We start from the raw sequence: 21,403 nt of genomic DNA, 5'->3' as shown, positions 1-21,403 counted from the left end.
CTGTTCATACTTAGTTTCTTTCCTGGAACATAAATCCGTTTTTTCTTCCCTGATACATATTTTTTTAAGTTACTACTATTTATTCTTGTCTCTAGTCATAATTTTCTTCCTCCAGATAGCATTCCCTGACCACTTAAATTTCAACTACATTCCTATACGTCTGAAATTCCCCAGTAGAATGCATAGTCTAAATCACAAATTTTCTATCCAGAATTAGTTGCTTATTTGTTTGTCTGAATTCCCAATTCACAGATGCCTCAAGTACAGGAAGAAAGCTGACTTTCATTCACCTCTCCATCTACAACATGCAACAAAGAACATGATCACTCAAATTTTGTTCACAAAAATGCAATGGAAATGCTATTTCCATTTTCCCCTCCCGAAATTAGGAACAATTAAGCATTTATGCAATACCATTCTGAAGTCCCAAAATAATATTAGATCTTGTCTTATGTTACAATTTCTCAGTTTCTCTTATTTACATAGAAGGAAAAGAACTTGTCCTGCCTATCTGTTCCTCCTCATTTCTTCCTCCACAATCCCATTTACAACTCTATGAACAGATCATTCTGATTCCTTCGTAATCGGTGCGCCATGTCCCTTCTCATCTCATTACACTTGTGAATTTTTCTGATTTTCATGTCCTTTCCTTCCTATGCTCTGTGCACTTGAAATCTGAATTTGCCCTTGAAAATTTAACTGAGTCATTGTTTTACTTCAGAAACTGATGTTGACTCCTTATGTTGTTTAAAGATAGTCAATCTTCATTATTCTCAGGTTACATATTTGCAAATATGCCCACTCACTAAAGTTTATGTGTAACTTCAAAATCAATACCTGCGGTACTTTTGTGGTCATGCACAGAGTGGCAACAATTTGGTCACCAATTGAGCATATTCCCAGGTAAGGTAGAACACGATGACATTCTTTTTTGTCTCAGTCATACAAGCAAGTGTTCTTTTCATCGTCTGTGTAGTATCACTCTGCAACTGTGAATTGACTTAGGGTTGAAAGATAGGTAGGCTGCTCAACGAAATAAAAGAGGATACAAACAAATGGAAGAACATTCCATGCTCATGGGTAGGAAGAATCAATATTGTGAAAGTGGCCATACTGCCCAAGATAATTTATAGATTCAATGCCATCCCCTTCAAGCTACCAATGACTTTCTTCACAGAATTGGAAAAAACTACTTTAAAGTTCATATGGACCCAAAAAAGAGCCTGCGTTGCCAAGTCAATCCTAAGCCAAAAGAACAAAGCTGGAGGCATCATGCTACCTGACTTCAAACTATACTACAAGGTTACAGTAACCAAAACAGCATGGTACTGGTTCCAAAACAGAGATATAGACCAATGGAATAGAACAGAGCCCTCAGAAATAATGCCACATATCTACAACTATCTGATCTTTGACAAACCTGACAAAAACAAGAAAGAGGGAAAGGATTCCCTCTTTAATAAATGGTGCTGGGAAAACTGGCTAGCCATATGTAGTAAGCTGAAACTGGATCCCTTCCTTACACCTTATACAAAAATTAATTCAAGATGGATTAAAGACTTACATGTTAGACTTAAAACCATGAAAACCCTAGAAGAAAACCTAGGCAATACCATTCAGGATATAGGCATGGGCAAGGACCTCATGTCTAAAACACCAAAAGCAATGGCAACAAAAGCCAAAATTGACAAATGGGATCTAATTAAACTAAAGAGCTTCTGCACAGCAAAAGAAACTACCATCAGAGTGAATAAGTAACCTACAGAATGGGAGAAAATTTTGCAATCTACACATCTGACAAAGGGCTAGCTAACATCCAGAATCTACAATGAACTCAAACAAATTTACAAGAAAAAAACAAACAACCCCATCAAAAAGTGGGTGAAGGATATGAACAGACACTTCTCGAAAGAAGACATTTATGCAGCCAAAAGACACATGAAAAAATGCTCATCATCACTGGCCATCAGAGAAATAAAAATCAAAACCACAATGAAATACCATCTCACACCAGCTAGAATGGCCATCATTAAAAAGTCAGGAAACAACAGGTGCTGGAGAGGATGTGGAGAAATAGGAACACTTTTACACTGTTGGTGGGACTGTAAACTAGTTCAACCATTGTGGAAGTCAGTGTGGCGATTCCTCAGGGATCTAAAACTAGAAATACCATTTGTCCCAGCCATCCCATTACTGGGTATATACCCAAAGGATTATCAATCATGCTGCTATAAAGACACATGCACACGTATGTTTATTGTGGCACTATTCACAATAGCAAAGACTTGGAACCAACTCAAATGTCCAACAATGATAGACTGGATTAAGAAAATGTGGCACATATACGCCATGGAATACTATGCAGCCATAAAAAAGGATGAGTTCATGTCCTTTATAGGGACATGGATGAAGCTGGTAACCATCATTCTCAGCAAACTATCACAAGGACAAAAAACCAAACACCGCATGTTCTCACTCATAGGTGGGAATTGAACAATGAGAACACATGGACACAGGAAGGGGAACATCACACACCAGGGCCTGTTGTGGGGTGGGGGCAGGAGGGAGGGATAGCATTAGGAGATACACCTAATGTTAAATGACGAGTTAATGGGTGCAGCAAACCAACATGGCACATGTATACGTATGTAACAAACCCTCACGTTGTGCACATGTACCCTAGAACTTAAAGTATAATAAAAAAAAAAAAAAAAGAAAGCTAGGTAGGCATCTGTTGAACATTTGACTACCAGACTTGGAACTTTTCTTCATATAGAGATCAAACAATGGTCTAGGTACGCTTCTCATCTATTTCATTCTAGGGACCCTGTGATTAGTTAGCTACCACCAAAGTCTTCTGTTTGCCAAAACATTCTGATTACTGGTACAGCCCCCACTGGCCTTAAAAACAAATTGTACATTGTGTCTTTGGCAAAGTTATCACATGAGCAAGATGTTGGAGTCCTCTTCCTCTACATAAGACAACACAATAAATCTTTTTTTTTTTTTTTTTAATTTTTTGAGACAGGGTCTGGCTCTGTTGCCCAGGCTGGACTGGAGTTGCATGATCACGGCTCTCTGCAGCCTCAACCTCCAGGGCTCAAGTGATCCTCTGATCTCAGCCCCCCAAGTAGCTGGGACTACAGGTGTACCACTCTCCCTGGCTAATTTATTTATTTATTTTTTGTAGATACAAGGTCTCATTATGTTGCCCAAACCGGTCTTAAATTTATGGACTCATGTTATCCTCCTGCCTTGGCCTCCAAAGTGCTGGGATTATAGGTGTGAGCCACATGCCCACAGCACAGTAAATCTTGAATCCTCGGTAATAGTGCTGAGATTAATTAACCCAATCTACTGTTATATTTTGTCCTCCTTAGTATAACGACCTTAGCATGCTCTTCCAACATTCCCCAGGTTTCTTCCAATATATGTTACAATTCCTTTTGCATGTAGCTGTTTCCTACAGGTCATAATGTGTACCTGTCCCTTAGGAATAGGTTGATATTCAACCCTAGTTATGGGGTCTAGTCATGCTACTAGTAAAAAGTAATGATTTGTGGGGGACTTTAAGAAAAATGGGCACCCCCTTTAATGGTATCTAACGAAGATTTCGTGCAGAGGAAAGATATTTTCTTCAAACAATAGAAAGAAACTACTTCCACTGGTAAGAAAGGCTCAGCCTGACTTTGTATCCAGATCGTCAGTTTCAACTGAGTCTAAACAGATTCCCCCAGTTCAAGTTTCAGGATCTCATTTTTCTTTTTGATATTCAATAATATCAGCCCTGCAGCTACAAGAAATGAGTTTCCTTTATAGTCGCCATGGAAGTTCTCAGGTTTTCAAACCGTGGCTTGAACTGAGAATTAAGGAACCTAAGCTTGTTATTTTCTGTTCCTAATCACTCAAGGACCCTCAGCTGAATCCATTCCACCCCACAGTCCTTACAGTAATCTTGACTACCATAACATTCAGTGCGGCAGTCACTTGGGCTCCCAAGACACGTGTTTCAGTTGGCACTTTGTCACAATCAACCACAGGTCATTGCTTGATTGTGATACCACTGCATGTCATAGGTTACTAGTATCCCGTTGCACATTGACAAAGAGCTGTGGAATGTGCTCTAACATAAAGGAATAACCAACACAACCTCCCAGACTCATCTCTGTGGAAATATCTCTTGGAATAATGCTAGTATTAATTCTTTCAGTAAGGGTCCAATCAGGAGGCAGACAAAACACAAGAATTTGAGGAGGGAATGTTTGAAATGGACATTTATTTACTATCAGTGGATTGCAATCCAGAGCTTGTTAGAGGGTACATAGAATAGTCACAGTGTGTGGCACCCATGGAACTTTCCAGAAATCTTCCCACTTAGGTGCCAGGGAAAGGCATTCACAGGTAGGTGTCTTACTGGAATCACTACACTAGAAACCACCTAAGGGTACGGGATATAGGAAGTGGCTGACCACTAGTGCTGCTGTCATGCATTGTAGGAGTCTGATGCTAGAAAAGCCATTGTTGCTGCAGGATTGCCCACACATACTGTAGAAACCTTGTGCTGGAGAAAGGCATGCATGCTATGGGAAACTGCTGAGAGACCACAGTGGAACCAGAAAGGAAAATCTCTTTTTACAATGTCCAACCACCTTCAACTACTGACAAAGCTTACTGTTGCAACACAATATATTTTTAAGGGTATCTGACTCGATTTTGACAGCAGGCAATGAATGATTAATTTTGATCTAAAAGGCAACACCTTATTAACTGGAATACAGTTCTTTCAATTAAAGGAATAATAAAAAATTAAAACATATCTTCAAACATAGTGATGGTATTTACAATATTTTAAATAGATCATTGATTTTTCCATTGATGTTTGTAATAGAAAATGTTGGGAGAAAAGCTGAGTATTGGGAGAGAATTTGAAGCAGGGCTTGCATGTCTGACACAATGTAAAAGAGTCTTGGAACATGTCTGGGGTCCAGGGTCTAAAACCCCTTGTGGCCTTTGGAACGTGTCTAGACTTGCTGGCTCCTTGCTTCTAGCACTCCCATTATCTCAAGTAGCCATATGGTTTCAAAGAAAATGCTAAACCATCACAGCTGTGGCTCATTCCCTTGATACACCACTTGCTTTCAACCCCCACATCCTCACCACCTGTTTCTTTGTTTGATCACCCAGCCTCCATACTAGCGTTGGCCCCTGGTCCCAGTTTCTCTCTTAACTTGTCTTTTCTCATTCCTTTGACTCCTCTGGACTTCGTCGCCCCACAGCCTGGTGTTGGGTCCAATCACCCCAACAGAAAACACTTAATTTTGATTCATACATTAAAGACAGATTAAATTGATAGTTGAGTTTATAATAACACATTTTTCACCTGAACTCTGAGCTTCTTTCGTCATACACAATTCAAAGTGGTTCACCCCTTTATACTTTCAATATATACTACGTTTTTTTTTTAGACAGATCTCACTCTGTCGCCAGGATGGAGTGCAGAGGTGCAATCTTGGCTCACTGCAACCTCTGCCTCCCGAGTTCAAGTGATTCTCCTGCCTCAGTCTCCTGAGTAGCTGGGATTACAGGAGCCCGCCACCATGCCCAGCTAATTTTTGTATTTTTTAGTAGAGATGGGGTTTCACCATGTTAGCCACGATGGTCTTGAACCCCTGACCTCATGATCCACCTGCCTCGGCCTCCCAAAGTGCTGGGATTACAGGCGTCAGCCACCGTGCCTAGCTCAATATGTACTACTTATGTGCCAGTGAGGCTGGATGAAATGACCTACATGATGTGAACTGATCAAAACAATTTGTTTAAAAAGCTTGCATTTTTGCTCAGAAATGTTTGTCTCTGTTTTTTTGTTTTTGTTTTTGTTTTTTTTCCAGGTGCTTCTGCTATAAGACTCATACATGTCAGGATTTTTGCCCCTATGGTGTTAGCAGTCTAAATGAGTAATTGCCATTGATAAGAGGGAATTTAGATACCATTTAGCAAGAAAATGCTCTTGTAGTGCCTATCTGATCTTCCTAACACCAAAGGGAAGACAGAGAATGTAGTTCTACATATTTAGCAACTTTTTAATTCATGTATTAATACGTTAATACAAGGTGTATTAGTTGATTCTCAGCCTGCTAATAAAGACATATCTGAGACTGGGTAATTTATAAAGAAAGAAGTTTAATGGACTCACAGTTCCACATGGCCGGGAAAGCCTCACCATCATGGAGGAAAGCAAAGGAGAAACAAAGGCATATCTTACATGTCGGCAGGCAAGAGGGTTTGTGCAGGGGAACTCCCATTTATAAAACCATCAGATCTAATGAGACTTACTCACTACCAAGAGAACAGAATAGGGGAAATCACCCCCCCATGATTCAATTATCTCCACCTGGCCCCACCCTTGACACATGTGATTATTATAATTCAAGGTGAGATTTGGGTGGGGACACAGCCAAACCATATCACAAGGTCTCACTTTGTCATCCATTCTGGAGTGCAGTGGTGTGATCATAGCTCATTGTAACCATGAACTCCTGGGCTAAAGAGATCTTCCCATTCAGCCTCCAGAATAGCTAGGACTACAAGCACACACCACCACACTTGGCTAATTTTTTAATTTTGTAGAGACAGGGTCTTGCTACATTGCTCAGGCTAGTCTCAAACTCCTGGCCTCAAGTGATTCCCCCCACCTTGATTTCCCAAGATGCTGGGATTACAGGTGTGAGCCACCACACACAGTCAATTTAGCAGTTTACAGCAATGTAAATATATTATCTCCATTCCTGTTGGTCAGTGGGCACAGGTTAGCTAGATTTTCAGGTGAAACATTTCACAGGGATGCAATCAAGATGTCAGTGGCCTGCATTACGTTTTTGTTTTTGTTTTTGTTTTTTTTAGACAGAGTCTGGCTCTCACTCAGGCTGGAGTGCAGTGGGGTGATTTTGACTCATTGCAACCTCTGCCTCCCGGACCCAAACCATCCTTTCACCTCAGCCTCCTGAGTGGCTAGGACTACAGGTGCATGCCACTGTGCCTGGATAATTTTTGTATTTTACTATAGAGATGAAGTTTTACCATGTTGCCCAGGCTGGTCTCAAACTCCTGGGCTGAAGCAATCTACCCACCTCAGCCTCCCAAAGTGATGGGATTACAGGCGTGAGCCACTGTGCCCAGACTCTGTGTTACTTTTTAAGCTCACTTGATTGTTGGCAGAATTCATTTTCCAATGGCTATATAATTCATGGCAGCTTGCTTCTTCAAAGGCAACAATGAAAAGACAGAGTCTTTTCTATTTTGCCTGACATCAGGGAATGCCCAGGAGACCTTTTTTTTTTTTTAGATGGAGTCTCGCTCTGTTGCCCAGGCTAGAGTGCAGTGGCATGTTCTCGGCTCACTGCAAGCTCTGCCTCCTGGGTTTATGCCATTCTCCTGCCTCAGTCTCCCGAGTAGCTGGGACTACAGGCGCCTGCCACCACGCCTGGCTAGTTTTTTTGTATTTTTAGTACAGATGAGGTTTCACCATGTTAACCAGGGTGGGTCTCGATCTCCTGACCTTGTGATCCACCTATGAGCCAATTTAAGTGGCTCATCTGATAAGGGGAGGTCCACATATGCTATTCTGCCTTTTAATGAACTCAAAGTCAACTGAGTACTTTAATTACAGCTGCACTATATCTTCACTTTTGACATATAACATAGCATAAACACAGTAATGATATCCTTTGCCACATGCTATTGGCAGGTTCTTCCCACACCCAAGGAAACGGAATTGCATGAGAGTGACTAATTGTGGGTCACCCTAAGGTATTTCCACTACTGTCACCATGTTTCAGGCACCACCTACTGTACTTTAGGGCCACATCATATCTCCCATCAGACCAGCCGGTAATTTCATGCTTCATTAAGTTTTTCCTGTTCTAACTTGGGTTGCAATTTTGCTCTGCTAAGGACATATCTAGAAAGAACTTATGTGTTCTGTGCGTCTTTAACTTCTACCTAATAGCTTGCCCATGCAAGTAGAACTCAACATGAACCGTTCATAGCTGAATTATTATTAATATTATGTCTTAAGGTCTTACGTGGGAATAACACCTTTAATACAAACATAGCCCAGATTTGGCTTGAAAAACCTTGTTCTCATATTTTCCTTTCCACATGCATCGCTATGACTATGTGGTGTTCTGCAAATATAGAGTCTGTCTTGTCATTTCTACCCTTGGCTTAGGGCTCTACTGGAGCAAAGGATATTCAGGAAGGCTAAGAGTAGATGTAAACAATTCTTCAGTATATGGACAAAGGATAAATTGCTACAGGGCTGGGAGAGAATGCAGAGTAACACAAAGAGAGTACCTTTGTAATGGCAGAATGTTTTCACACTGAGGTGTCTTGTTTATACTGTTTAGCATTCTCATCTCATGGGCCAGATATGTAACTGAGGCATGGGTGTTAAATGACCAGCAGCCATCAATTTCCAATACCAAATGCCATCTTTCAGCTTGACCAGATATGTGATGGCAATTTCAATTCTCTTTTTGACTCAGTCATCCAAAATTAAATGTTTGAGGTTAATCAATTTTAAGATAGTCATAGGGAATGTGTTGTCTTTGAGTGAGTGTGTATGTGTGTGTGTGTGTGTTTGGGTGTATTTTTTCCGTAAAGCTCTGACAATATATTCAGGACATGCCACCCCAAAATATGGAAACTTGGCATACTGAATAGTTTAAGCTGAAGGAATTTCAGAAACCAAATGTGTAGGAAGGACTTTCTCACCTTTCCCTGAAACAGGTCATAAAACCTGGGAAGGGCTTTTTGACCTTCTGCTGAAGCAAGTAATAAAACCCTCATGTGAGAGCTGCCAAGCTTTACCCAGAGGAAAAGATCTTTATCTCTGAAGACACAGGGACCCTGAGAGGAATCTGAATGAATAGCCCTTGCTGTTTCCCCCAGTTTATTACACTTAGCTGACACCTTTTGGTCCCATTACATTTCTCCATGACTCTTCACTCTTCATCAAACCAGCAAAAAGACACTCAGGTTTAACTTGCTTCTTTTGGGTTTAGTTTTCTTATGAAGACTCGTGTCACATAAAACATACAGTAAATCAACTTGCATGATTTTCTCTCATTAATCTGTCTCTTGTTACAGGGGTACAAGCAAAGGAATGAGAAGGGTAGAAGTTTCTGGCAATGTGAAAGGGACAGCTGGGACACTTCACTCGGAGTCTGCAGGTGGGATTCTGGAAAACAGACACAAGCCTGTGCAAGGTGAGAATTTTCCCCAAAGTCAGTTCTCCCAGATCTCTGTCAGTAGTTCCTGGTCAAGAGAAGAAAGTAAAAACTCCTTGTCTCAGCCGGGCGCGGTGGCTCACGCTTGTAATCCCAGCACTTTGGGAGGCCGAGGCGGGCGGATCACGAGGTCAGGAGATCGAGACCACGGTGAAACCCCGTCTCTACTAAAAATACAAAAAATTAGCCGGGCGTGGTGGCGGGCGCCTGTAGTCCCAGCTACTCGGAGAGGCTGAGGCAGGAGAATGGCGTGAACCCGGGAGGCGGGGCTTGCAGTGAGCCGAGATCGCGCCACTGCACTCCAGCCTGGGCGACACAGCGAGACTCCGTCTCAAAAAAAAAAACAAAAACAAAAAAAAAAAAACAAAAAACAAAAAACTCCTTGTCTCTTATTTTCCCAATGCAGATGGATAGGAAAAAAATTATAAAAATTTGCTATCTAGATTGTGACTGTAGTTTGATTTTGTGCTGCCTATTTGTTATTGATCCTTTCCCTCCCAGGAGCAGCTATTGCTTTTCTGTTTCTGTCATTTTGTGTCAAGAATTTGGCTTGGTTTCTGCCAGGCGCGGTGGCTCACGCCTGTAATCCCAGCACTTTGGGAGGCCGAGGCAGGTGGATCACGAGGTCAGGAGATCAAGACCATCCTGGCTAACATGGTGAAACCCCATCTCTACTAAAAATACAAAAAATTAGCTGGGCGTGGTGGCGGGCGCCTGTAGTCCCAGCTACTCGGGAGGCTGAGGCAGGAGAATGGCGTGAACCCAGGAGGTGGAGCTTGCAGTGAGCCGAGATCACGCCACTGCACACCAGCCTGGGCAACAGAGCGAGACTCCGTCTAAAAAAAAAAAAAAAAAAAAAGATTTTGGCTTGGTTTTCCACTTGACGGGGCATACAAGTTGTTGGTTCTTGTGTGTGCAGGCAGCCAACCATCAGGTTGGGGGGCTGTGGGAATACAGCTGGACAGACATGTGGGTTGCAACCCATTTGCAGCTAACATCTATTGCCAGCTCTCAGGGGGATTATCTAGGCCTGCCTTTCTTTTGGCTATCTTTGAGAGTGGTTTGCCATCTTTAGAGGGCTGCATTTTTTGCACCCTCTTTGAAGATGCCTCTGCATTCATGGGTAAGTCATAAAAGGCTTATGGATTGGGATTTTTTCCTTTTTCCTTCCGTTTTTCTTTTCTTATTTTTTACCTTTCTCCACCTTTTTCTCTTTTTCTTTTTGTTATGTCAGACACGTAATGATGTCATAACAAGGCCTGAGGGAGGCACATCTCACACACGAATATGAAAACCCTATCACCATACCGATAAAGAACCGTGAAAGAATCTATGGATTTTGGTTCCAAGTCACTTGTAATGGGTACTTTTTTTTTTGAGACGGAGTCTCGCTGTCGCCCAGGCTGGAGTGCAGTGGCGCTATCTCGGCTCATTGCAAGCTCCGCCTCCCGGGTTCACGCCATTCTCCTGCCTCAGCCTCTCTGAGTAGCTGGGACTACAGGCGCCCGCCACTGCGCCCAGCTAATTTTTTTGTATTTTTAGTAGAGATGGGGTTTCACCGTGGTCTCGATCTCCTGACCTCGTGATCCACCCGCCTCGGCCTTCCAAAGTGCTGGGATTACCGGCGTGAGCCGCCGTGCCCGGCCGGGTACATTTTTTTTTAAATGAGAATGTACTATCAGGAATATTTACCTTTTCTCTTGACCAAAACCTGATTAGATATTTGCAAAAAATTATATATATTTGAGATGGTGTCTTGCTCTGTCACCCAGGCTGGAGTGCAGTGGCGCAATCACAGCTCACTGCAGCCTTGACCTCCTGGGCTCAGGTGATCCTCTCACCTCAGCCTCCCGAGTAGCTGGGACTACGGGAGCATGCCACCACACCCAGCTAATTTTGTTTCTTTTTAGTAAAGATGAGGTCTCAATATGTTGCCCAGGCTGGTGTGGAACTCCTGGGCTCAACCAATCCTACTGCCTTAGGTTCCCAATGTGCTGGGATTACAGGCATGAGCCACGGCACCCAGCCTGAAAGGATTTTTTAAGACCCCTATGATCAATAGTTGGCCTAATGGGAAGCTGATAGTTACAGACTTACAGGAAAAACTTTCTTTTCTTCTTTTCTGTTTGTTTGTTTGTTTGTTTGTTTTGAGACAGAGTCTCACTCTGTCACCCAGGCTGGAGTGCAGTGGCTCGATTTCGGCTCACTGAAACCTCCGCCTCTCAGATTCAAGCAATTCTCCTGCCTCAGCCTCCAAATAACTGGGATTACAGACATGCACCTCCATGCCCAGCTAATTTTTGTATTTTTAGTAGAGACAGGGTTTCACCGTGTTGGTCAGGCTAGTCTTGAACTCCTGACCTCAGGTGATCCGCCTGCCTCAGCCTCCCAAAGTGCTGGGATTACAGGCATAAGCCACTGCACCCAGCCAATAGGAACAATTTTCTTAAGGCCTCTCTGTTCTCTCCTTTTGATCCTGATCTTCCCATGGAAACTTATCAGTTGACAAAAACCCTTTTCTTGAACCTCTGTTGGCTATATGCTTTCACAATTCTGCCTAACTCCCTCTTTTTGGCATGATTTTGTTAAGGATATTTATTTATTTATTTGTTGAGATGGAGTCTCACTCTGTCGCCCAGACTGGAGTACAGTGGTGCTATCTTGGCTTACTGCAGCTTCCACCTCCCAGGTTCAAGCGATTCTCCTGCCTCAGCCTCCCAAGTAGCTGGGATCACAGGCATGTGCCACCACACCCAGCTAATTTTTGCATTTTTAGTAGAGATGGGGTTACACCATGTTGGCCAGGCTGGTCTCAAACTCCTGACCTCAAGTGATCCACCACATCCGGCCTGACTTCGCTAAGGATAATTTGGAGCTTCACTGGCCTCTTTGGGGAATTTAATATCTCCCCCAGCTGGTTCCCTTAAGACCTCTTCCGTCCCCCTCTTTCTGTTCCTCCTTCCTACTCTTGCCACCTTCAATCTTCCATTCAGTTCCTTTGAATCGTGGATATGATCCCTTCAAACTCCTACCTTCTCCATCTCTCTGTCTTCCTCCCCTGTCAGACTTCTCTTAAACTTTAGTCCACCCTGCTGTCAAGGGACTCAGAGTCCTCCAAAAGTAAGTACCAAGGCTGAAGAGGAAAAAAAGACTATTTGGAAATAGACTGGATATTTTATCCACTCAGATGGGTGGTGGAGACATTTGGATAGCTGTTAGAAGTCTTTGCAGTGACTCATTTAAAATTTAGTCCACAGCCTTCAAAAGGGCTTCACAGGGCAAATGAAGATCTTAAAAACCTTCTCCCTGAATATTGTTAAAAAGCATTAGGCCTAATATTTAGTACATAGCCTTAACTTGTCCCATTTACCAGGGACAATAGGGAAAAAATATGAAATGGAGAAAATATGAGAGATAACTGTTACATATAAAAAAAGACTTTGTATTACTATGTGTTTCTGATTCATGGCTAAGATTTTAGAATGATAGCTAGAAGATCTCTTTTGATATTTGCCTGTATGTTTATGTATGTCTCTCTATCTGTGTGAAATTTTTCTACCTCTGATGGTATTACCAAATTAATTTATAAAATATCTTAGAAGAAATTTGCCAGGTGCGGTGGCTCATCCCTGTAATCTCAACACTTTGGGAGGGCGAGGAGGGTGGATAACCTGAGGTCAGGAGTTCGAAACCAGCCTGATCAACATGGTAAAACACCATCTCTACTAAAACTACAAAAATTAGCTGGACATGGTGGCGGGCGCCTATAATCCCAGCTACTTGGGAGGCTGAGGCAGGAGAATTGCTTGAACCCAGGAGGCAGAGGTTGCAGTGAGCTGAGATTGTGCCATTGCACTCCAGCCTGGGCAACACAGCGAGAATCCATCTCAAAAAAAAAAAAAACAACTCTACTGGGCCCAATGATACTACCAAATTAATTTATAAAGTTCCTTAAAAGAGGATTTAATTGACTTAAAGGGAAGTAAATGCTTACATAACTAAGTATTCCTAAAACTTAGAAATACAGAAATTAACCTGAATATTATTTTAAGTTCACAAAATCTTGTATAGTCTTTGGTAAATAAAGCAACAACCCTGTCTCGAAAAAAAAAATGCCATTTTGAGACCTTGTCTCAAAAAAAAAAAAATACCATTACACACCTGTAATCCCAGCATTTAAGGAGGCGAAGGCAGACAGATCACTTGAGGCCAGGAGTTCCAGCCTAGCCTGGCCAACATAGCAAGAGCCCATCGCTACTAAAAATACAAACATTAGCCGAGCGTGGTGGTGCATGCCTGTAATCGCAGCTACTGGGGAGGCTGAGTCACAAGAACTGATTGGACCTGGGAGGTGGAGGTTGCAGTGAGCCGAGATCGTGCCACTGCACTGCAGCCTGGGCAATAGAATGAGACTCTATCAAAAAAATAAAAAATAATAATAATTTTTAAAATGGCATTTTATCTATTTCTTCACATGTTGTGATTATTCCTGACAAGCCAAAATGCATCATAGCTGAGATCCTGATTACAAAAGACAGACTAACAAGAGAAAAACATAATATGTTTACTTAATGTAAGTTTTACATGACATGTGAGTCTTCAGAAATCAAGATGCAAAGGTGGGGTGTTTTTGTTTTTGTTTTTGTTTTTTGAGACAGAGTCTCGCTCTGTTGCCCAGGCTGGAGTGCAGTGGCGCGATCTCGGCTCACTGCGACCTCTGCCTCCTGGGTTCAAGCGATTCTCCTGCCTCAGCCTCCTGAGTAACTGGGACTACAGGCTTGTGCCACCACACCCAGCTAATTGTTTTTTGTATTTTTAGTAGAGACGGGGTTTCACCATGTTGGTCAGGCTGGTCTTGAACTCCTGACCTCGTGATCCACCCGCCTCAGGCACCCAAAGTACTGGGATTACAGGTGTGAGCCACTGCACCTGGCTGGATAGGTGTATTTTTATGGACAGTTTTGAAGAAATAGCTTTGGGGAACAAAGGGTATCATCTAATAGTAATTATCTGGGGAGAAATTCATAAGACCTGTTTGTTCAGATCTTTGTTGGCATCCAGGTATAGGGCAGAACTCCTCTGAAATGAGGGTCTCATTATGACCTACTTTCAGGACAGGTAGGGCAGATAATTCTTTTATGACCTGCTTCAGGGGAGAAAAGTGGGAGCAAATCAGAGAGTAGCCTTCCTGCTTCCGTGGTTTTCTCAATTTCCTTCAGCTTAAAATACTCAGTATGCCAGAGCACCGCAGTTGTGGATATCCTTTTTTTTTTTTTTGAAATGGAGTCTCAATCTCACCCAGGCTGGAGTGCAGAGGCACGATCTCAGCTCACTGCAACCTCTGCCTCTCAGGTTCAAGCGATTCTCCTGCCTCAGTCTCCTGACTAGCTGGGACTACAGGCGTGTACCACCACACCCGACTAATTTTTGTATTTTTAGTAGAGATGGAGTTTCACCATGTTGCCCAGGCTGGTTTAAAACTCTTGACCTGAGGTGATCCACCTGCCTTGGCCTCCCCAAGTGCTGAGATTACAGGCGTGAGCCACCACATCCAGCCAGGGGTATCCTATTCTGATCCCCTGCACTACCTATGAAACAACAACATGAACGTGTAGGGATGCACATTCAGTATGGAGGAAATGAAGCCCAGAGGAGTAGGTCTTCGCATGATTGATCCACAATCCCATCCCTGGTTCACCTCTCTTAAGAATTCATGTTAGGGCCAGGCACGGTGGCTCATGCCTGTAATCCCAGCACTTTGGGAGGCAGAGGCGGGTGGATCACGAGGTCAGGAGATCAAGACCATCCTGGCTAACACAGTGAAACCCTGTCTCTACTAAAAATACAAAAAAAAATTAGCCGGGTGTGGTGGCAGGCGCCTGTAGTCCCAGCTACTCAGGAAGCTGAGGCAGGAGAATGGCCTGAACCCGGGAGGCGGAGCTTGCAGTGAGCCGAGATCGTGCCACTGAACTCCAGTCTGGGTGACAGAACGAGACTCCGTCTCAAAAATAAAATAATAAAAAAATTCATATTACTTGCTACAGACTAAACCATTACATTTTAAAATAAATCAGATTTTCTTTTTCTTCTAGTATAAGAAACTTCTCGGCTGGGCATGGTGGCTCACGCCTGTAATCTCAGCACTTTGAAAGGCCGAGGTGGGTGGATCACCTGTTGTCAGGAGTTCGAGACCAGCCTGGCCAACATGGTGAAATCGTGTCTCTATTAAAAATATAAAAATTAGCCAGGTGTGGTGGCATGTGCCTGTAGTTCCAGCTACTCGGGAGGCTGAGGCAGGAGAATGGCATGAACCCTAGAGGTTCAGGTTGCAGTGAGCCAAGATTGTGCCACAGCACTCTAGCCTGGGTGACAGAGTGAGACTCTGTCTCAAAAAAAATTAAAAAAGAAAAGAAACTTCTCACAGACGCATAAAATTTCACAGAAACAGAAGAATGTCAAGGATCTTAGTAAATGATGAACTTACTTGCTGCTTCTCAGAACTTTAAAGGCCTGTATATGCCTACATTGATTGCAGTACATTGTCGTTCTCGTGTTTACGACGAAACTAGGTTAATTGTGCCAGGCTCCAATATTAAAATTAAGTCAGTAAGAGGGGTAGCATGGTTGACTATTTGTAGGAAACTGCTCTTCTGTATTTATAGTCACCTCCCTGGCTGATTGGTGCTTTTACCATACCAACAAAGGGACTGAATGCAGCAACATCTAGGAAAATAAGGTCCCTTTTTGTTAAGGTGTGATACATGTCTGATAATTACTTTTGCATTCTTACACACTGAAAAAATGTACTTCTTTCCTTACAATGAAAGAAAAAAATTGCAAAACAAAACAAAAATAAACTATTACAAAACTGATGTTGTGTAGGAATACATATGTTAAGAAAATATAGTTGAAAGTCATTCCTGGCCAGGCGTAGTGGCTCACGCCTGTAATCTCAGCACTTTGGGAACCCGAGGCAGGTGGATCACGAGGTCCGGAGTTCAAGACCAGCCTGGCCAAGACAGTGAAACCGTCTCCACTAAAAATACAAAAATTAGCCAGACGTGGTGGCAGGTATTTGTAATCCCAGCTACTTGGGAGGCTGAGGCAGGAGAATCACTTGAACCTGGGAGGCGGAGGTTGCAGTGAGCCAAGATTGTGCCACTGCATGCTAGCCTGGGCAACAGAGCAAGACTCCATCTCAAAAAAAAAAAGTCATTTCTAATATATTTGTCATTTTATATTATGGTAAAATATATGTAACCTAAAATTTACCTTTTTAGCCATTTTAAATGTACAGTTCAGTGACATTAACTAATAATAACATGATTAATACTTTTTACATTGTTGGGATTACATTATGCTTGGCTCTTACTTTCTCTACTGTCCTATGACTTAATATAAGTCCTCAGGTCAGTCCATCCACAAGCCTGGGGGATCGTCTCTGTCTGACTCCACCCTCACTCTTTCCCAGACCCTATCCCTCTTGGCAACATCCAGGGACCTCCCCAGTGGACACAGACCATCCTCACTCATTCGGCTTCCTGGCATGCAGACCTCATGGGCTGGGGTATCATTTCAAGGAAGAAGAGGCCTCCCTTGTCTATCCCAGGTCTGATGCCTGTCCTCTCAGCCCCCAAGGGCAGGTAATCCACCTATAGTTTAATTTTCGGTTACATTTTTCTGAATCTCCAATGTACACAAATCTCAGAGAATATGAAAACTTCTTTTTTTTTTTTTTGAGATGGAGTCTCGCTCTGTCGCCCAGGCTGGAGTGCAGTGGTGCAATCTCGGCTCACTGCAAGCTCCGCCTCCCGGGTTCACGCCATTCTCCTGCCTCAGCCTCTCTGAGTAGCTGGGACTACAGGCGCCCGCCACCACGCCCGGCTAATTTTTTGTATTTTTAGTAGAGACAGGGTTTCACTGTGGTCTCGATCTCCTGACCTCGTGATCCGCCCGCCTCGGCCTCCCAAAGTGCTGGGATTACAAGCGTGAGCCACCGCGCCCGGCCGAGAATATGAAAACTTTGTCTAAATTGTTTACCTGTGAGCCTGCCTTGGCCTCCCAAAGTTCTGGGATTACAGGTGTGAGCCACCACACCCAACCCAAACCTATTATAATACATGGACTGATGCTCATGGCCAGAGACAAAGTTCAACTCGGCATTAAGACCTCAGTGAGGCCAGGTGCGGTGGCTCACGTTGGTAATCCCAGCACTTTGGGAGGCTGAGGCGGGAGGATAACCTGAGGTTAGGAGTTCAAGAGCAGCCTGACCAACATGGTGAAACCTTGTCTCTACTAAAAATACAAAAAGTAGCCGGGCATGGTGGTGCATGCCTGTAATCCCAGCTACATGGGAGCCTGAGGCAGGAGAATCACTTGAACTTGAGAGGCAGAGCTTGCAGTGAGCCGAGATCATGCCACTGCACTCCAGTCTGGGCAACAGAGCAAGATGCCGTCTCAAAAAAAAAAAAAAAAAAAAAAAAACCGCAGTGTGTGCTCATGGGAATATATTGCTATAGGACCAGAAGATGATACAGGGAACAAAGGAGAAGATAAGATGGAGAAAGGACATTTAAGGGGTCAGTAACTATGCCAAGTGCTTTGAGATGACAATGATACTTAACAATTAAAAGCCAGTTTGACTGTGTCTGATTATGTCACTTTACATCCCATTCCTGCCACTTTGGGTAGGGTCCCAAGTAAAGAGGATGTGGCCACAGTTAGTCTTACTTTGTTCATATCTAACATGTGAAGAAGAAATGTAACATTAGGGGTTTTGGAAAATGGAAATAATAAATGCATGTGAGAAATAACTAAAATGAATGATAATTTAAATTTTGTCCCTTTTTAGGTGTGCAATTCTGCTCAAAGTCACGGTCATAAACGATGTCATGTCACAGCTAATGTGTGCTGTGGCTGGACCCATCTGATGGCTGACTGAACATCAGATGGGTCTCTCCTGAAGAAAATGGTAAAGCCCGACACTGAACCTACCATTTTACTGACAGGAACGTAAGTGGAACAGGGACAATCCTTACCTGGAGAAGTGCCCCACGTGGCTGCTAGCTGTGTGGAGATTTGATGGGAGTCCCAATTACCTTCGTCAAAGTATCTGTTAAAGAAAAAATCATATTCAATGATACGTGTTAATGCACAGTAAGGAAGACTTTATTCAGGAACACTGCAATAGATTTAGGGACCGCCGTAATGGGGCCTTGCAGTGTGGGAGAGAGTTAGACTCAACTCTAAGTAACTCTAAGTACAGCATGGGCAAGTGGCAATTTATAGCCAAGGAACAGGGTGGGGACTAGTGGTTGGAAAATTACTAAGAATTAACATCAGGGGCAAGAGGGATTCTGGCTAAACTAATCTAACAGGATTCTTGCTGAAGACAAGCTGGGATGATCACTTAAGGGATGGTGGAGGATGAGGAACCTGATAAGATATAGAAGGTGATCAGATGTCTAAGGTGTGGGGGTCTTGCTAAACTAACTTAGCAGTGTTCTTGTTAAAATTGCATTTTACAAGAAAGTGCATGGGTGGAGTTAAGAGAACGTTCCGGAGCCTGACTAATGTTTGGTTAAGAATAAATTTTTTTACACATCCTCCAAAATTGGAGAAAGAGAAGTGAGGCTATCTATTGAGAATGCAGAAACAGAAACCAGATGGATGCTGGATCCATGAGGACATTCTTCAACTTTGAAGAAGAGTTCTGGTCTGTTCACACTATTATTTTGAAATGCATATGAAAAATAAACTCATTGCATCTGTATGCAGCTGTGTGTAAGTGTGTTTTATATCCTGATAGTAAAAATATGGCCATGCAACACGTGGGCAACACTCTAATAACAACAATACTCACACACCCACACACACACACCACACACACACACACACACACACACACACACACGGCCTCAGATTCCTTCCTGGAAAATCCTTCCTTCTCATCAACCTCTGCCCTCTCCACTGGCTTGCCTGTTCCTCTTTGGTTTTAGGTGTGGGAAAATGATACAATGTTTCAGAGATGTGGGAAAGACTCAGGCAAGGAAAACAAAGAGTAGCAAAATAGCTAATAAAAGCAAAATGGTTAAATTATTCAAACAAATTAATAAATGAGATGATACATATTTTATAAACATAAAACTGTTTCCAAGTCTATGTAGAAAAATGAGCCAAAGATAATCATGCCATCTCACCAGGTGAGAAGTTTCCAAAAGCAATTTGGCAGTGTCTAGGAAGATTTTAAAGGAACACCTTTTGACCCTATTGTTAGGGAAGCAGGAGCTGGTTAGAGACAAAGTAATGGCATTTTAAGTTCAGCTCCATCTTGAGATTAACTAAGGCACATTCCTTGCTGGTCACAACCCATATTCATGTTTATAATTGAGGAAACAGCTTAACAATACCTAGGCTACTCGTGCAAGGACACACTCCTACAACAACGCAAAATCCAGATGTCCTAATACCCATAACAATATATGCTTTCAAGTTACTTACAGTTATGGCTTTCATGTACTTACTAAAATGTCAAGGACCACTTTCTTTAAATCAACAGAATAGTAAATTTTGTCATGCTGTCAACCCATCTGCACGTAGAGACAGCTTAGTTTTGTCTTTACATAGACAAGACACTTACACTAAAAAACTTAAATACGGCCGGGCGCGGTGGCTCACGCCTGTAATCCCAGCACTTTGGGAGGCCGAGGCGGGCGGATCACGAGGTCAGGAGATCGAGACTATCCTGGCTAACACAGTGAAACCCCGTCTGTACTAAAAATACAAAAAAAATTAGCCAGGCGAGGTGGCGGGCGCCTGTAGTCCTAGCTACTCGGGAGGCTGAGGCAGGAGAATGGCGTGAACCCCGGGGGTGGAGCCTGCAGTGAGCCGAGATGGCGTCACTGCATTCCAGCCTGGGCGACAGCGAGACTCTGTCACAAAAAAAAAAAATCTTAAATACAAGGCATTTCTCCTCTTGCTTTCTGAGGATGCTCTATAGCTGAGTAGCTTTCAATAAACTCTCTCTTTTCAGTGCGCTCTGCATCTCGCCTTGAATTCCTTCCTGCTAGAGATCCAAGAACCCTCTTTCGGGGTCTGGGTCGGGGCCCCTTTTTCTGGCAACACTATGAGCTCTCCTACAAACATTTTGAAGTTGGCTTAGTTATGTCTAGGCATGATTATTCCAACATTGTTTCTCATACCAAAATAAGAAAAAAAATATATAAAAGTATAATAGTAAATGGAAAGTAACTGTGGCCTACCCATATGAAATACTATGGAAAGCTTTAAGAGAATAAAATTTAAAAGAATCCAGGCCGGGCGCGGTGGCTCATGCTTGTAATCCCAGCACTTCGGGAGGCCGAGGCGGGCGGATCACGAGGTCAGGAGATCGAGACCACGGTGAAACCCCGTCTCTACTAAAAATACAAAAAATTAGCCGGGCGTGGTGGCGGGCACCTGTAGTCCCAGCTATTCGGAGAGGCAGAGGCAGGACAATGGCGTGAACCCGGGAGGCAGAGCTTGCAGTGAGCGGAGATTGTGCCACTGCACTCCAGCCTGGGTGAGAGAGCGAGACTCCGTCTCAAAAAATAAATAAATAAATAAAAGAATCCAAAAGAAAGCTGCCCACACCAAATTATCCGAGGCTTCAGAAGATCATGCTGTGTCAATATACCAGCACAGTGGTGAGAAACGTGGTCTGTGCAGAGCAAGGATGGGCTGTCATGACATCAACACTTCGTGCCTTCCTTAATTTGTACCCAATCTCTCCTTCCCTCTCTGTGCATTTATACTACACGATGCGTACCTTTACACCAAGTCTTTTTTTTTTTTTTTTTGAGATGGAGTCTCGCTCTGTCGCCCAGGCTGGAGTGCAGTGGCGCGATCTCGGCTCACTGCAAGCTCCGCCTCCCGGGTTCACGCCATTCTCCTGCCTCAGCCTCTCCAAGTAGCTGGGACTACAGGCGCCCGCCACCACGCCCGGCTAATTTTTTTGTATTTTCAGTAGAGACAGGGTTTCACCGTGTTAGCCAGGATGGTCTCAATCTCCTGACCTCGTGATCTGCCGGCCTCAGCCTCCCAAAGTGCTGGGATTACAGGCTTGAGCCACCGCGCCT

The 21,403-nt window shown here is 43.3% G+C and overlaps 1 protein-coding gene and 1 non-coding gene across 3 annotated transcripts in view; both read right to left on the bottom strand.

The window, feature by feature from the left end:
- SNRPN (small nuclear ribonucleoprotein polypeptide N) overlaps positions 1-21,403 on the bottom strand; it is a 159,205-nt gene that overhangs the window by 77,647 nt on the left and 60,155 nt on the right. For both annotated transcript variants that reach the window (XM_030814416.1, XM_030814415.1), the window contains one exon: positions 18,326-18,399. The gene's annotated coding sequence lies outside the window, so the exon portion shown is untranslated. The remainder of the gene's footprint in view (positions 1-18,325; positions 18,400-21,403) is intronic.
- On the bottom strand, positions 10,516-10,617 carry LOC115835786. Its single transcript, XR_004030804.1, has one exon. It is a non-coding gene; the product is annotated as a small nucleolar RNA U13 (small nucleolar RNA).

Source organism: Nomascus leucogenys, chromosome 6, assembly GCF_006542625.1.
Source record: "Nomascus leucogenys isolate Asia chromosome 6, Asia_NLE_v1, whole genome shotgun sequence".
NCBI lineage: Eukaryota > Metazoa > Chordata > Mammalia > Primates > Hylobatidae > Nomascus > Nomascus leucogenys.
The sequence above is the reverse complement of the archived record's forward strand: the minus strand, read 5'-3'. Positions and strand labels throughout refer to the sequence as shown.